The 17,694-nt window shown below is 40.8% G+C and overlaps 1 protein-coding gene across 12 annotated transcripts in view; it reads right to left on the reverse strand.

The window, feature by feature from the left end:
* The window catches only part of LOC106569141 (adhesion G protein-coupled receptor L2), a 128,895-nt gene that overhangs the window by 47,358 nt on the left and 63,843 nt on the right, over positions 1 to 17,694 (reverse strand). The gene's annotated exons all lie outside the window — the stretch shown is intronic.

Here is a 17,694-nt window from a genome sequence, read left to right on the forward strand (position 1 = left end):
GTCACTTAAAATAAATTCATTAGGCCCTAATCTATGGATTTCACATGACTAGGCAGGGGTGCAGCTAAGGGTGGGCCTCGGAAGGCATAGGCCCATCCACTTGACATCTAGGCACACCCACTGGGGAGCCAGGCTAAGCCAATCAGAATTAGTTTTCCCCCCAGAAAGGGCTTTATTACAGACAGAAATACTGGGCTGGTGTGGTTATACCTGGTCTGTGGTTGTGAGGCCGGTTGGTCGTACTGTCAAATTCTCTAAAACTACGTTGAAGGCAGCTTATGGTAGAGAAATGAACATTCAATTCTCTGGCAACAGCTCTGGTGGACATTCCTGCAATATGCATGCCAAATGCATGCTCCCTCAAAACTGTGACATTGTGTTGTGAGACAAAACTGCACATTTTTAAGTGGCCTTTTATTGTCCACAGCACAAGCTGCACCTGTGTAATGATCATGCTGTTTAATCAGCTTCTTGATATGTTACACCTGTCAGGTGGAGGGATTATTTTAGCAAAGGAGAAATGCTCACTAACACGGATGTAAACTAATTTGTGCACAAAATTTGTGTGTATGGAACATTTTGGGGATTTTTTCCCCCCGCTCATGACACATGGGACCAACACTTTACATGTTGCGTTTATAATTTTGTTCAGTGTAACTTCCGGTCTCTCTGTCGGTGTCTCTAACTCTCTCTACCACTCTTTCTGTCCCTATCCCAAGTGGCTGTGAGAAACTAAATGCTTACGGAAACTGCAAAATACCAGCATACTGAGAAAAACACTCATACCGCAGTGTCACTATTCTCTATGCACCAGTCTAATGTACGCTCTAGAGACTATTAGAGCTATTGATGTGCACTGGAATTCTGGTTTAGTTGTAATTTGGAAGTGCCTGAGTGTGAACCCCTGACTACCTCCTTTCTATAGCGATAGACAGATGAAGGGGAAAAAAATGGAGAAAAAAACAACAACTAAAGAAATAGATTCTAAACCACTTGTCAAAGAGGCCCATTTTCCTGTTACATTTCTCTTGATGTCTCCATCCACCGCCTGGCCACACACTACAATTTTCCTTTGATTATGATGAGCCATTTCACCAATGGCGGTTGAAAGCCGTGTGTCCTCTGCTAGCACTCAGCCCAAAGAGGGGCCATCTCAATTAGCTGTCATTTCACTCAAAAGCCTAAAGGTTCAATGCAGCTCTTTTTCTCTCCATATCAAATCATTTCTGGGTAACAATTAAGTACCTTCCTGTGGTCTGAGTGGGGAGGGGAAAACTGAAAACTAGCTGTTACTGGCAGAGAGGTTTGGAACTCATTCTTATATTAACTAATTTACCGCCTGCTGATGTCAACAGGCAGGCCAAAACTCCCTCCCAAACAGCTCTTACACTAAAAGGGCATTATCATAATTTTCACATTTCACAGTATAATTCCAACCGCATAAGCCCAATTCATATAGGATTCATTTTACTGGGGGAGATAGAGTTATGTAATTATGTGCACAAATCACCAGATCTGTATTTTTTAAGTCAAGTTCTTCCACACGATCTCGACAAACCATTTTTGTATGGAGCTTGCTTTGTGCACGGGGGCATTGTTATGCTGAAACAGGAAAGGGCCTTCCCCAAACTGTTGCCATAACAGTTCTTGTGCTGACGTTGTTTCCAGAGGCAGTTTGGAACTCGGTAGTGAGTGTTGCAACCAAGGACAGACGATTTTTACGATATACGCGCTTCAGCACTCAGTGGTCTGAGCTTGTTTGGCCTTCCACTTTGCGGCTGAGCCATTGTTACTCCGATACATTTCCAGTTCACAATAACAGCATTTATGGGGCCGCTCTAGCAGGGCAGAAATTTGACAAACTGACTAGTTGGAAAGATGGCATCCTATGACAGTGACACGTTGAAAGTCACTGAGCGCTTCAGTAAGGCCATTCTACTGCCAATGTTTGTCTATGGAGACTGCATGGCTCTGTCATCGATTTTATACACCCGTCAACAACGGGTGTGGCTGAACTAGCCGAATGTACTAATTTGAAGGTGTGTCCACAAAAGTTTATATATAGTGTATGAAGGGCATACATGTTTTAACTTTCACAGTGAATGCTTTCGTTTCTAAGTTTTGTGCCAATGAATTGAACATCGGCAAATGCGGCAGTAAAACATATTGCGCCTATTTAATGCAACCCTTGCGGTTAATAGATCGCTAAGCAGCATTTACAACTGAGCTTCATTTGGGGAAATTACAAGTTCACTTTCTCATCCATAGCCTAAAAACACATCTCAAGTACAAGTGCACTGTTTAGTTCACATCTGCAGGCCGGGGAAATTAAGGACGTCTTCTACTGCGGATCGCAAAAATATGATCACACTTCTTCAATTCAAATATTATGGCGACAGTATACCAAAGATGGTTTGGTGTGGTTTAGAAACTTGGGAGCCAAGCTGGAGTTAACAGTGTATCCTGTTATCACCTGGACATGTTGAAATATCTCCAGGCCTAGAATAAAAACCTCCAGGCTTCTGTAGTAACTGTCAATTTATTTAAAAAACTGTCAGTTTGTAAAGAATTTATCCCATCCAAATCATCCTCTGAAATAGCAGACATTCTGGGGTAATAATTACATAAAAGTTCTCTAGTAATACCATAGAGATAGATAGAGGACTAATCGTTGCAATCTCCATTTTGAAGTAGTACAATTTGTTCTTCACGATTGGCTTATCCCTCCTGATGACACGCTTGGACATGACTCCAAACAGGGTCACCAGGAGGGATCAACCAATGAATTTGGAAGTCCCACCCAGTTGACTACATTAAAATGGTGGAAGCCCTCAATGGAGCCCCCTTGCTAATATGGCCTTTTGGCCACTAGAGGCCTCGATCATTCTCTATGACTAATACTAGTCCCGTGCGAATAGGGATATAGTGTGAAAAATATAAAACACAGGAAATCACGTTTTTGACTGCACTGGGCCTTTAAAGTCTCTCTTGGTGGGAGGCAGAAGCCTAGGACACTCTGGGTGGCATATGTTTAATCTGTTCTAAATAACATGAGGTGCTCAGAGGCTGAGCAGCACTAGAATTTATTTTTATTAGGAAGTTCTGAAAACTGAATAGAAGTAACTAGATAGAATGGAATCGAGTGCAGGACACTGGGAAAGCAAAGGGAATACTGTCCACTGAAAAACGTGTCCGAACTAGATACAACTAAATAGAATGAACTAGACAGAATCCATCGCAAATAGAAGGGATCTTTGAGGATGGAGGAAAGGGTTAATTAAGCATAAGCAATACTCTTCACCAAAATTTAAGATGATAAATGAAGATAAAGTTCCATATTTGAACATCTTTCCAAAAATGAAATAATAATGAAATAAACCATGATAAGATGATCAGAGGCATAGCTATGCTGTTTGTCTAAGATAGCTATTTCTGTTAAAGGCCTAGTTCCCCCCTCATAAAAGCCACATTTCCCATGGCTCTGGAGTGTAGACATGTTTGCCATTATCTCTGAAGAATTGGGAAAACGACGTGAAGGTTATCTAAGAAAGTTTGACAGGGAAACAACATAATAATGGGCTATCACCATCAGTGTGTCTGTGGTCTGGAAGAATCAGACATCTTCTGACTTCTGCAGAAACAAGTTATTTCAGTCTTTACCACAATTTAAGGTTTGTTTTGAAATCAATGATTGTTGAAATGAAATGGTTGATTAAATAGTCGACCAACTGAACGAAAATGTAAAATACTGAGTGCCACTATATCAGCGTAACAATATAACCAAATAATTAAACTAAGTCTCAGTGAACTTCCACAACTCAGACTCCTCCTAACTTCCAACTTGAGGGCGTTATGACATTATCTTAATTCACACAGTGTTTGTCTAAGTGTGAATCTGGCCACCTACGTGGACTGCAATAAGAAGAAAATACAGCCTGTACCAAACTGTTGGACGTCACGCCAACGCACCACCATCCTACACTGCAACCCCATGAATAAGGAATGGTGTGAGGGTGAGTGTGTCTGAATATCTTAAACTTAAAGGAAGTAAACAGCAGTACTTGTGAGCCACAGTTTTGGTGTTGCTTTTTTGAAGATCCCTACGCCAGTAGCTAATGATACAGAAACAACAACACCCAGAAGACATGAATATTGCATTAATTTGTTTTTATGCACTCTCACCCTGCTCTGCTTGAACCTATGTGAGGCGCGTATGTGAACATCAGTCCTGTGTAGCTGGTAGCTATGTCCACTTGAACAAGTCAAAATATTACAATCCACTAATCATGAAGTCAGACTCATGAAGATTTGTGCCATGCCAACAAGTGGAACAAATGGAGTTGTTCCAACCATACGCCTGGCACATTGATCCAGGACACAAACACCTTGACCCTGGTCAGCATGAATCTCCTTGCTGATGTGTTAATTCCTCCTGATTCACCAAGTGGCATGGACCAAACCATGAGATCTGGGTAAATATTCCCTTTGTTTCTGCACTTCTAAGAGTATAAAGCTCAATCCCCAAAGCCTCACTGTGTGTCTGTCACGATACAATGTATTAATGAGCCCAGCAAGTGCTTCTTCATCATGCCACACTTCAATGTTTAAAAAACATCCAAATCAATATGCATAACTGAGTTTTATAAGCAGCCTTCTCGAATGAGCCGAATGTCGATATGATATTAGCAAGCTTTGTAAGGCAGAATAAGATTTAAGCCATTAGAATCTCCCTTACGAGCCTTTTCCAAGTCCATGTACAAATGTAGGATCTTCATTTGATTACCCTGTTGCAGGAGAACTTTCCTGCAATGCAGGAAATGTAAAAACTAGTGTACTCGAGGTTTAAATAGGCTTCTGAACCCCCTACAAAAATTGTAATTAATTATAATCCACATAATAATAAACATTTCCTGTTGCTGCAGGATTATTTTCCAGCTGAAGCAAACTGGCTCAAATTAAGATCCTGCATCTGTATGCAGCGGCATGGCCTTTCTTCTGCCTGTGTTGTCGGATCTCTCCATGTGGCTTAACCCTACATTTCTCCAGCGGCACTGCTCCTCTCATTGAAGCCATGAATTTAACGCTCAAATTTAATGCTTCTCAGATCAATGCTACCTCAAAAGCAAATTAATGTTCTCCCTTCGTTACTTTGAAATGCTCCTGGCAATTATAGTCTCCCCTGATTAGTCTTTTGAATTCACTGGACCGAGACCCAAGTCGATGTCTTTGAGGCATCTCAGACAATACCTTCTAAGAATCAATACAAATGTTGTAATGGGCGACACAACAGGATGCATTTTATTGGCACGTCGGAGCAAGACAATCTCTTAAATAGTGAGTCTTCTTCTTAGGAGGTGGAACCTTCAAAATATTGATCACTGGTGTGGTGTCTGTGTGTTGAGAACCTTTGCGTTTTAACACTCATATCCCTGTAGTGAATTCAAATGAATCCTTGGAGAGTTTTCAATATATCTTTGAGGAATTAGACAGGTATCAAATACAAAACATGTTTTGTTTTTTTACATAGTAATACAAAAGAAGTATCAAAATAAAACTATATATAAAAATCCTACATAAACATTTTGAAACACACACACACACACACACACACACACACACACACACACACACACACTTGAAGTCAGAAGTTTACATAAAGCCAAATACATTTAAAACTCAGTATTTCACAATTCCTGACATTTAATCCTAGTAAAAATTCCCTGTCTTAGGTCAGTTATGACCACCACTTTATTTTAAGAATGTGAAATGTCAGAATAATAGTAGAGATAATGATTTATTTCAGCTTTTATTTCTTTCATCACATTCCCAATGGGTCAGAAGTTTACATACACTCAATTAGTATTTGGTAGCATTTCCTTTAAATTGTTTAACTTCGGTCAAACGTTTTGGGTAGCCTTCCACAAGCTTCCCACAATAAGTTGGGTGAATTTTGGCCCATTCCCCCTGACAGAGCTGGTGTAACTGAGTCAGGTTCATAGGCCTCCTTGCTCACACACGCTTTTTCAGTTCTGCCCACAAATTTTCTATGGGATTGAGGTTAGGGCTTTGTGATGGCCACTCCAATATCTTGACTTTGTTGTCCTTAAGCCATTTTGCCACAACTTTGGAAGTATGCTTGGGGTCATTGTCCATTTGGAAGACCCATTTGCGACCATGCTTTAACTTCCTGACTGATGTCTTGAGAAGTTGCTTCAATACATCCACATCATTTTCCTCCTCGTGATGCCATCTATTTTGTGAAGTGCACCAGTCCCTCCTGCAGCAAAGCACCCCACAACATGATGCTGCCACCCCCGTGCTTCACAGTTGGAATGGTGTTCTTTGGCTTGCAAGCCTTCCCCCTTTTCCTTCAAACATAACGATGGTCATTATGGCCAAATAGTTATATTTTTGTTTCATCAGACCAGAGAAATTTCTCCAAAAAGTACGATATTTGTCCCCATGTGCAGTTGCAAACCGTAGTCTGGCTTTTTTATGGCGGTTTTGGAGCAGTGGCTTCTTCCTTGCTGAGCAGCATTTCAGGTTATGTCAATATAGGACTCGTTTTACTGTGGATATAGATACTTCTGCACCCGTTTCCTCCAGCATCTTCACAAGGTCCTTTGCTGTTGTTCTGGGATTGACTTGCACTTTTTGCACCAAAGTACGTTCATCTCTAGGAGACAGAATGTGTCGCCTTCCTCAGCGGTATGACGACTGCGTGGTCCCATGGTGTTTATACTTGCGCACTATTGTTTGTACAGACGAACGTGGTACCTTCAGTTATTTGGAAATTGCTCCCAAGGATGAATCAGACTTGTGGAGATACAATTTTTTTTCTGAGGTCTTGGCTGATTTCTTTTGATTTTCCCATGATGTCAAGCAAAGAGGCACTGAGTTTGAAGGTAGGCCTTGAAATGTATCCACAGGCACACCTCCAATTGACTCAAATTATGTCAATTAGCCTATCAGAAGCTTCTAAAGCCATAACATGTTTTTCTGGAATTTTCCAAGCTGTTTAAAGACACTGTCAACTTAGTGTATGTAAAGTTCTGACCCACTGGAATTGTGATACAGTGAATGAATTATAAGTGAAATAATCTGTCTGTAAACAATTGTTGGAAAAATTACTTGTGTCATGCACAAAGTAGATGTCCTAACCGACCTGCCAAAACTATAGTTTGTTAACAAGTCATTTGTGGAGTGGTTGAAAAATGAGATTTAATGACCCCAACCTAAGTGTGTGTAAACTTCCGACTTCAACTAATATACACACACACACACACACACACACACACACACACACACACACACACACACACACACACACACACACACACACACACACACACAGTACCAGTCAAAAGTTGACACACCTACTCAATCAAGGGCTTTTCTTTATTTTTCGACATTGTAGAATAATAGTGAAAATCGAAATCAAATCAAATTTTATTTGTCACATACACATGGTTAGCAGATGTTAATGCGAGTGTAGCGAAATGCTTGTGCTTCTAGTTCCGACCATGCAGTAATATCTAACAAGTAATCTAACAATTTCACAACAACTACTTTATACACACAAGTGTAAAGGAATGAATAAGAATGTGTACATAAAAACATGGATGCGCAATGGCCGAACGGCATAGGCAAGATGCAGTAGATGGTATCGAGTACAGTGTATACATATGAGATGAGTAATGTAGGGTATGTAAACATTATATAAAGTGGCATTGTTTAAAGTGACTAGTGATACATTTATTACATCCAATTTTTAAATATTAAAGTGACTATAGATTTGAGTCAGTATGTTGGCAGCAGCCACTCAATGTTAGTGATGGCTGTTTAACAGTCTGATGGCCTTGAGATAGAAGCTGTTTTTCAGTCTCTCGGTCCCCGCTTTGAAGCACCTGTACTGACCTCGCCTTCCAGCTGATAGCAGGGTGAACAGGCAGTGGCTCGGGTGGTTGTTGTCCTTGATCTTTTTGGCCTTCCTGTGACATCGGATGCTGTAGGTGTCCTGGAGGGCATGTAGTTTGCACCCGGTGATGCGTTGTGCAGACCTCACTACCCTCTGGAGAGCCTTACGGTTGTGGGCGGAGCAGTTGCCGTACCAGGCAGTGATACAGCCTGACAGGATGCTCTCGATTGTGCATCTGTAAAAGTTTGTGAGTGTTTTTGGTGACAAGCCAAATTTTTTCAGCCTCCTGAGGTTGAAGAGGCGCTGTTGCGCCTTCTTCACCACACTGTCTGTGTGGGTGGACCATTTCAGTTTGTCTGTGATGTGTACGCCCAGGAACTTAAAACGTTCCACCCTCTCCACTAGTGTCCCTTCGATGTGGATAGGGGGGTGCTCCCTCTGCTGTTTCCTGAAGTCCACAATCATCTCCTTTGTTTTGTTGACGTTGAGTGTGAGGTTATTTTCCTGACACCACACTCCGAGGGCCCTCACCTCCTCCCTGTAGGCCGTCTCGTTGTTGTTGGTAATCAAGCCTACCACTGTAGTGTCGTCTGCAAACTTGATGATTGAGTTGGACGCGTGCATGGCCACGCAATCATGGGTGAACAGGGAGTACAGGAGAGGGCTGAAAACGCACCCTTGTGGGGCCCCAGTGTTGAGGATCAGCGGGGTGGAGATGTTGTTTCCTACCTTGACCACCTGGGGGCGGCCCGTCAGGAAGTCTAGGACCCAGTTGCACAGGGCGGGGTTGAGACCCAGGGTCTCGAGCTTAATGACGAGTTTGGAGGGTACTATGGTGTTAAATGCAGTCGACGAACAGCATTCTTACATAGGTATTCCTCTTGTCCAGATGGGGTAGGGCAGTGTGCAGTGTGATTGCGATTGCTTCGTCTGTGGACCTATTGGGGCGGTAAGCAAATTGGAGTGGGTCTAGGGTGTCAGGTAGGGTGGAGGTGATATGGTCCTTGACTAGTCTCTCAAAGCACATCATGATGACGGAAGTGAGTGCTACGGGGCGATAGTCATTTAGCTCAGTTACCTTAGCGAAGTGAAGACATCAACACTATGAAATAACACATGGAATCTTGTACTAAGCAAAAAAAAAGTGTTAAACAAATCAAATATATTTTATATTTGAGATAATTCCAAGAAGCCACCCTTTGCCTTGATGACAGCTTCGCACACTCTTGGCATTCTCTCAACCAGCTTAATGAGGTAGTCACCTGGAATGCATTTCAATTAACAGGTGTGCCTTGTTAAAAGCTAATTTGTGGAATTTCTTTCCTTCTTAATGCGTTTGAGCCAATTAGTTGTGTTGTGACATTGTAGGGGTGGAAGATGGTCTTTTACCAATAAGGCTAATTCCATATTATGGCAATAACAGCTCAAATAAGCAAAGAGAAATGATAGTCCATCATTACTTTAAGACATGAAGGTCAGTCACTCGGGAAAATTTCAAGAACTTTGAACGTTTCTTCAAGTCAAGCGCTATGATGAAACTGGCTCTCATGAGGACCTCCACAGGAAACGAAGACCCAGTGTTACCTCTACTGCAAAGGATAAGTTCATTAGAGTTACCGCCCTCAGAAATTGCTGTCCAAATAAATGCTTCACAGAATTCAAGCAACAGACACATCTCAACATCAACTGTTCAGAGGGGACTTTGTGATTCAGGCCTTCATGGTCAAATTGCTGCAAAGAAACCACTACTAAAGGACACCAATAAAAAGAAGAGCTTTGTTTAGGCCAAGAAACACGAGCAATGGACATTAGACCGGTGGAAATCTGTCGTTTGGTCCAATGAGTCCAAATAAGCCATCATGGCTACCACAGCGTTCTGCAGCAATATGCCATCCCATCTGGTTTGCGCTTATAGTCCTATAATTTGTTATTTTACAGGACAATGACACAACACACCTCCAGGCTGTGTAAGAGCAGTTAACCAAAAAGGAGAATGATGGAGTGCTGCATCAGAAGACCTGGCCTCCACAATCACCTGACCTCAACCCAATTGAGATGGTTTGAGATGAGTTGGACTGCAGAGTGAAGGAAAAGCAGCCAACAAGTGCTCAGAATATGTGTGAACTCCTTCAAGGCTGTTGGAAAAGCATTCCAGGTGAAGCTGGTTGAAAGAATGCCAAGAGTGCAAAGCTGTCATCAAGGCAAAGGGTGGCTACTTTGAAGATTTGTTTAACACTTTTTTGGTTACTATATGATTCCATATATGTTATTTCATAGTTGTGATGTCTTCATTATTATTCTACAATGTAGAAAATAGTAAAAATAAAGAAAAACCCTTGAATGAGTAGGTGTGTCCAAACTTTTGACTGGTATTGTATATATACTTTTTTCTCACTGCACTGCACTGCACTGCCACACACACACTAAAGTTTGGGGTCACTTAGAAATGTCCTTGTTTTTGAAAGAAAAGCTAACTTTTTTGTGGCAGCTTCAGTAAATAGTATCCGCAAAACACCAGTCTCAACGTCAACAGTGAAGAGACGACTGCGGGATGCTGGCCTTCTAGGCAGAGTTGCAAAGAAAAAGCCATATCTCAAACTGGACAATAAAAAGAAAAGATTAAGATGGACAAAAGAACACAGACACTGGACAGAGGAACTCTGCCTAGAAGGCCAGCATCCCGGAGTTGCCTCTTCACTGTTGACGTTGAGACTGGTGTTTTAGCGGGTACTATTTAATGAAGTTGCCAGTTGAGGACTTGTGAGGCATCTGTTTCTCAAACAAGACACTCTAATGTACTTGTCCTCTTACTCAGTTGTACACCGGGGCCTCCCACTCCTCGTTCTATTCTGGTTAGAGCCAGTTTGCGCTGTTCTGTAAAGGGTGTAGTACACAGCGTTGTACCAGATCTTCAATTTCTTGGCAATTTCTCTCATGGAATAGCCTTCATTTCTCAGAACAAGAATAGACTGACGAGTTTCAGAAGAAAGTTCTTTGTTTCTGGTCATTTTGAGTCTGTAATCGAACTGCTGATGCTGATGCTCCAGATACTCAAATATTATAAAGAAGGCCAGTTTTATTGCTTCTATACCAGCACGACAGTTTTCAGCTGTGCTAACATAATTGCAAAAGGGTTTTCTAATGATCAATTAGCCTTTTAAAATTATAAACTTGGATTAGCTAACACAACGTGCCATTGGAACACAGGAGTGATGGTTGCTGATAATGGGCGTCTGTACACCTATGTAGATATTCCAATTTAAAAAAATCAGCTGTTTCCAGCTACAATAGTCATTTACAACATTAACAATGTCTACACCGCATTTCTGATAAATGTTATGTTATTTTAATGTACAAAAAATAAGGACATTTCCATGTGACCCCAAACTTTTGAACGGTAGTGTATATATACACAGTGCCTTCAGAAAGTGTGTTTAGACTTTTTCCACATTTTGTTGTGTTACAGCCTGAATTGAAAATGGATGAAATGTAGATTTTGCATCACTGCTCTACACAGAATACCCCATAATGTCAAAGTGGAATTATGTTTTCAGAAATGTTTACTAATAAATAAAAAATGTAAAGCCAAAATGTCTTGAGTCAATAAGTATTCAACCTCTTTGTTCAACCCCTTTGTTAGGCAAGCTTAAATAACTTCAGGAGAAAAAATATGTCTAACAAGTCAGATAATAAGTTGCATGGACTCACTCGGTGTATAATAATGGTGTTTAACATGATTTTATTTATGACTACCTCATCTCTGTACCCCACACATGCAATTTTCTTTAAGGTCCCTCAGTAGAGTAGGGAATTTCAAGCACAGATTCAACGACAAAGACCAGGGAGGTTTTCCAATACCTTGCAAAGATGGGCACATACTGGTAGATGGCATAAAAATAAAAAATAAAGACATTGAATATCCCTTTAAGCATGGTGAAGTTATTAATTACACTTTGGATTGTGCATCAATATACCCAGTAACTACAAAGATACAGGCGTCCTTCCTAACTCAGTTGCCGGAGAGGAAGAAGACCTCTCAGGGATTTCACCATGGGGCCTATGGTGACTTTAAAACAGTTACAGAGTTTAATGGCTGTGATAGGAGAAAACTGAGGATGGATCAAAAACATTGTAGTTATTCCACTATACTAACCTAAATGACAGAGTGAAAAGAAGGCTTCCTCCCTGGAATAAAAAATATTCCAAAACATACATCCTGTTTGCAATAAGGCACTAAAGTAATACTGCAAAATAAAAAGTGGCAAATAAATACATTGTTTGTCCTGAATACCAAGCGTTATGTTTGGGGCAAATCCAACACAACAGAGTACCACTCGTCATACTTTCCAGCATGGTGGTGGCTGCATCATGTAATGAATATACTTGTCATCGGCAAGGACTAGGGAGTTTTGTTTTATAAAAAGAAAAGGAATAGAGCTAAGCACAGTCCTAGAGAAAAACCTGGTTCAGCCTGCTTTCCACCAGACACTGAGAGACAAATCCACCTTCCAGCAGGACAATAACCTGTTATGGCTAGGGGGCAGTATTTTCACGGCCGGATAAAAAAACGTACCCGATTTAATCTGATTATTACTCCTGCCCAGAAACTAGAATATGCATATAATTATTAGCTTTGGATAGAAAACACTCCAAAGTTTCTAAAACTGTTTGAATGGTGTCTGTGAGTATAACAGAACTCATTTGGCAGGCCAAAACCTGAAAAAAAGTAGCGCGTTTGGATAGTGGCTGGTCACAGTACTGTGAGACTCAGGCTCGTGCCCGAGTCGACCCCATGCTTTATTTTCTTTCGTCTGTTTACCTAAACGCAGATTCCCGGTCGGAATATTACGCTTTTTTACGAGAAAAATGGCATAAAAATTGATTTTAAACAGCGGTTGACATGCTTCGAAGTACGGTAATGGAATATTTAGAAATCTTTTGTCACGAAATGCGCCATGCTCGTGACCCTTATTTACACTTCGGATAGTGTCTTGAACGCACGAACAAAACGCCGCTATTTGGATATAACAATGGATTATTTTGAACCAAACCAACATTTGTTATTGAAGTAGCAGTCCTGGGAGTGCATTCTGACGAAGAACACCAAAGGTAATCAAACATTTCTAATAGTAAATCGGAGTTTGGTCAGGGCTAAACTTGGTGGGTGTCTAAATAGCTAGCCGTGATGGCTGGGCTATCTACTCAGAATATTGCAAAATGTGCTTTCACCGAAAAGCTATTTTGAAATCGGACACCTCGATTGCACAAAGGAGTTCTGTATCTATAATTCTTAAAATAATTGTTATGTTTTGTGTGAACGTTTATCGTGAGTAATTTAGTAAATTCATCGGAGGTTTGCTAGTTCTGAACGTCACATGCTAATGTAAAAAGCTGGTTTTTGATATAAATATGAACTTGATTGAACAAAACATGCATGTATTGTATAACATAATGTCCTAGGTGTGTCATCTGATGAAGATCATCAAAGGTTAGTGCTGCATTTAGCTGTGGTTTTGTTTTTTGTGACATATGCTAGCTTGAAAAATGGGTGTCTGATTATTTCTGGCTGGGTACTCTGCTGACATAATCTAATGTTTTGCTTTCGCTGTAAAGTCTTTTTGAAATCGGACAGTATGGTTAGATAAAGGAGAGTCTTGTATTTAAAATGCTGTGAAATAGTCATATGTTTGAAAAATTGAAGTTTTTGTATTTTTGAGGAATTTGTCATTCGTGCCACGCCTATCATTGGATATTGGAGCAGGTGTTCCGCTAGCGGAACGTCTAGATGTAAGAGGATAACCTAAAACGCAACACCAAATATACACTGTTAATTACCAAGACAACATTGAATGTTCCTGAGTGGCCTAGTCACAGTTTTGACTTAAATCAGCTTGAAAATCTATAGCAAGACTTGAAAATGGCTGTCTAGCAACGACTAACTTGATAGAGCTTGAAGAATTTAAAATGAATAATGGGCAAATATTGTACAAAACAGGTTTGCAAAGCTCTTAGAGACATACCTAGAAAGACTCCCAGCTGTAATCACTGCCAAAGGTAATTCTAACATGTTGAATACTTATCTTATCAAAATGTATTAGTGGTTTATTTTCCATGAATAAAAAAAAACAAGTTTATCTTCCACTTTGACAGAGTATTTTGTGTAGATCATTGACAAAAAAATGACAATTAAAACCATTTGAATTCCACTGATTAACACAACAAAATGTGGAAAAAGTCAAGGGGTATGAGTACTTTCTGAAGGCCCTGTAGGCTGTTGGCATAGATGAAGACACATTGGTGGTATTGTACTGATTACTGTTCTCTGCAAAAAGCAGAGAATTGTAGCAATTCGGTTCGTCAAGGAACTTTAACTGTGGGGCCCCATGAATCTTAATGGACAAAATTAATTTTCTCTCTGCGCCTCAAGTGCTTCTCAGTATCAGTGAGATGTTCTTTTAGCACCATTAGATCACCCTGTAGAACAGGTTGTTTAATCCCCATCTATACTCTCTCTGAGAGACGCAATAAATCCTAATAGCTGTATAGTCAGGGCAGTTAAAGGTGTAGATCTGAGCAACCTAATAAACATGAACCAATTTCTTTCATGTGCCTGCCTGTGCCATTCACAAAAGACCAGTGGAATCTTGTTGCTGGCATAGCCATGCTTCTCCATTTCCCTCTCTCTATGAGCAGCTAAGGGCTTTTGTTCTCATAAAACTTAACTTAATGATCTACAGAGGGCAGTTATGAATGCAAATACATTGTAGCTGTATGCATTCAAGTTTCAATTCCAGTAGCAGAACTGTAGCTGGAGCAAGGGTTCTTAAACTAATGTGTAAAATCAACAACTATGTAGGCTACTGTGTGGCTTTCATCATTACATATTTCGCAGTTAAGCCAGTGAGTTTGTGTGTCTGTTAGGGCTGACCCCAATTATTCGGCCGAGATTTTGTTGTTGAGTATATATAATTTTTTTTTAAACAGGTGTTTTAAAAAAAAGCTATTGTATTTATATTTATTTATATTTATATATATACATATATATTTTAATTTTTTTTCATAGCACAGGAGACACCTGTTTTATTCGCGCCCATCTCAGTGAACTAATCCATTGCGGAGGCAGAGACTAATCCATTGCGGAGGTACAGTCCAAGAAGAAGGGGAGTGTGGTTGCACAATGCACGTCTCTCTCCAGAATGTGCCCTCTCCCGACAGTTTGTGCACATTCATTGTTCCATAACTTCATTGTGTGAATTGTTAGTGTCTATCAATTCCCCATTACATGTATCACTAGTAGTAAATTTACCGTTAATTCCTAATCTACCATTTGGGGATCTGATAGTATTCCGGATTGGCTTAATGCAGCACCATTAATGAGCTGTGGAGCTTCTCAATGTAATGTTTTCTTTACCTCAAACAGCAAGCAAATTAAGTCTATTTTTTACATCCATTGACAATGACAATTCCTCAATGTATTTAAAAAATCTTTCCAGCTCTCTCCCTTTCCATAACCACTCATGGTGAAAAGGAAAAATGTAATGCTCTGATCCATTGGAAACGTCATAAAATAGGCCTACCTGAATACTACTTATTCCTTGCGCAAACTGCCTACAGGGATGTCTGTCCCGAGCTAACTGGCCCAGGAAACTATATGTTGCAACTGGATGTTGCGACTGGATGGACCCAAGTTAATAGTTGATACAATGTTTCAAGTTGGTTGCAGACAGGCCATGTGTAGCCAATGTGATTTACAGGATATTTATTTTCAAAATCGGGATATTTTCTACATGCAGGCTGCATTGTTTTTATTTGTTGGCTTTATGTAGGCTATTTTTACATAGTTGGCAATGGCAATAGAATTTACTTTTTAGGTTTATCATTTTCATTTAGATTTGAATAGAATTTTGATTAACCACTTGACAATGATATTGAGATATGAAGACGTTATTATAAATGAAATAAAACTGTTCCACAAAAATGTTCATATGAAAACCATAACCGGCACGCAGATCGGTAGAAATGGTAAGATAAATTGGCATTCCACATGAGAAAGTTTGCCGACTCCTAGTGTAGCCCATTACTGGCAACTCAGGAGAGTAATGGCAGAATCTGCAAAAGCCAGCAGGAGCGGCAGGAGGATGGTCGGGACAGGTTAAGGTTTGAATCTTCTGGTCTTGATCTCTGGCTCCCTCTCGAGTCATTTGTGTCTTGTTTCATCAAATAGTGAGCTTAAAGCATCAGACAAGCTCAATGCATATACAGTTGATTTTATCAAAACACATAGGGTGTGTCTATAGAGGGAAAAATACACATTTTAACATTTTGACCAATCGATTGGTCGAAAGAACAGACGACTTTCAGTTGACAAAGATTTATATTAGGTCGGGGACAGCCCTAGTGTCTGTCTCTGGCATTTGCGTTTGCTGAAGCATTAGCTGAGAGCAGAACAGAGTAAAGCCCCTTGATTGGAAATGCACTGCCATGCTGACTTCTCTCCTCTCTGTGTGGCTGTTATTAGGCATGAAGGGGAATTATGATAATTCACTTGTTAATTACATTTACATACATCTTATCCTGAGCAGCCAGAAGAGGCCGTTTGCATGCAAATACATGCCAATTCGGCAATGGAGAAACAACTTAAAATTCTAGTATCTGTGTCTATCTATTCTACATGTCTTAATTGAATGCTTTGGTTGGGTTGGGCACACAGAGACTGAACCTCTAAGACCGTCACGAGCTCAAGGCTTCTGCCTGCCTGCCTGCCTGCCTGCCTGCCTGCCTGCCTGCCTGCCTGCCTGCCTGCCTGCCTGCCTGCCTGCCTGCCTGCCTGCCTGCCTGCCTGCCTGCCTGCCTGGCGCGTTGACAGGTGATCAGAGTGCAGGAACATATGGTGTTCATGGCGAAATTGCTCTTGCACACACAGGTGAGGGATCACATTTCCTTCGGGAGAAATCCTTAACGGTACGCAAAAAAAATTAAAAATGTATGAAATGTATGCGTTCACTACTGTAAGTCACTCTGGATAAGAGCGTCTGCTAAATGACTAAAATGTAAATGTAAAATGTTAACCTAGCTATACACTGGAATGCCAACTAACTGGATATCGCTTTATTTTCAATATGAATTTTCTTTAAATCAGCGAAAATGTGAGAACTCAGTCAGAACTTACTCTTGTGCAGGGAGCAGCACTGTGGAACAACTTGAAACCCCAATGGCAGTGTGGTACCATGTTCCCCCAAAGTGACTTAGCAGGGACTTAGCCTAGCTCTCAGCGATAAGGAGGTTGCACCCCAACACGTCATGGTAGCCTATAGTTGATAGTTACTTGTCTTTCCTCACAGCAAGTGTGTTAGTACGCACATTAGTTAGCAGTGAATTAGCCTAGCTTTTAGGTATAAGGAGGAGGCTACACCCCAACACGTCACAGCATCATGGTATAGAGTTGATAGTTCCTTGTTGTGCAGAGCGTTAGCAGGGACTTAGCCTAGCTCTCAGGGATAAGGAGGCTACAGGCAGGTAATTACACCCATTATCAGACACTGTGATGTAAGGGCCCTGACTGATGACATGCACGTCCGTCTCCCCTCAGACACTTCACAGATTCATTTAAAACCCCACAGCGTTTGACAGGACCATCAGCCGTTATTGATATCTTTCTCTTTTTTTCTTTTCAACAGCGCTCAAGTCATTCTTCTAACCGTGTAATCCGGCCATGATTCGCCGGTGTTACCGCCACCTAGCACTTTGACTCTGCGTTTTAACGCCGACCGCCAGGC

Source organism: Salmo salar, chromosome ssa14, assembly GCF_905237065.1.
Source record: "Salmo salar chromosome ssa14, Ssal_v3.1, whole genome shotgun sequence".
Taxonomy (NCBI): domain Eukaryota; kingdom Metazoa; phylum Chordata; class Actinopteri; order Salmoniformes; family Salmonidae; genus Salmo; species Salmo salar.